This window comes from Lacerta agilis, chromosome 17, assembly GCF_009819535.1.
Source record: "Lacerta agilis isolate rLacAgi1 chromosome 17, rLacAgi1.pri, whole genome shotgun sequence".
In the NCBI taxonomy this organism is placed as follows: domain Eukaryota; kingdom Metazoa; phylum Chordata; class Lepidosauria; order Squamata; family Lacertidae; genus Lacerta; species Lacerta agilis.
In genome coordinates, this window is record NC_046328.1 from 2,772,252 (window position 1) to 2,772,951 (window position 700).

Sequence of the window (700 nt, forward strand, 5' to 3'; positions counted from 1 at the left end):
AGTACACCTGGAGAATAGCCGTCTTCCTTTTTGCCTGAGACCCAGGTGAGACACTGCCAGTTGGGCTAGCCCAGGTGTGGGGGACCTTTGGCCCTCCAGATATTGCTGAACTACAACTCTCATCATCCCTGGACATTGGCCATGCCTGCTGGGACTGATGGAGGAGTTGCTGTTGGCACCCGTCTGTCTCCAGAGACAATGGAGTGTGCCTCTGGGGGTGAAGTCAAACCACTGCATTAGCACCTCCAAAGTGACCTCCCTGAGGCACAAGCCTGGGCAGTGTGTGTGGAGGTCCTGGGCTGGCCAGATGACAAGAGAACCCTCCCCCCCGCCTCACTCATGTGGTCCAAAGGAAAGCAGAGCAAGACGTTTGGCACCAACTTGGCTGAAGGAATTGCCGGAATGAGGCGTACAAGGCACCATCCAGTCATCTTAGGGACCCCACTCCAGATTTGTGTAGGGTTTACACCTTAGCCTTTTCTTCTTCTGAAGATATTCTGCAAGGCAGCAGAGGTTTAGGATCAGGGTGTTCCTCCTCCCAGATGGGCTCCCTTCCAGGTAGAAGAGCCCCATATGCTCCTCACTTCCCTCTATAGCACTGCAGAAACCACTTTCTTGACCACTGGACCCACTACAGTGGTACCTCGGATTACGTATCTGATCCAGGGTGCTGTTCACACCCTGAAAAGTACGTAAAGCG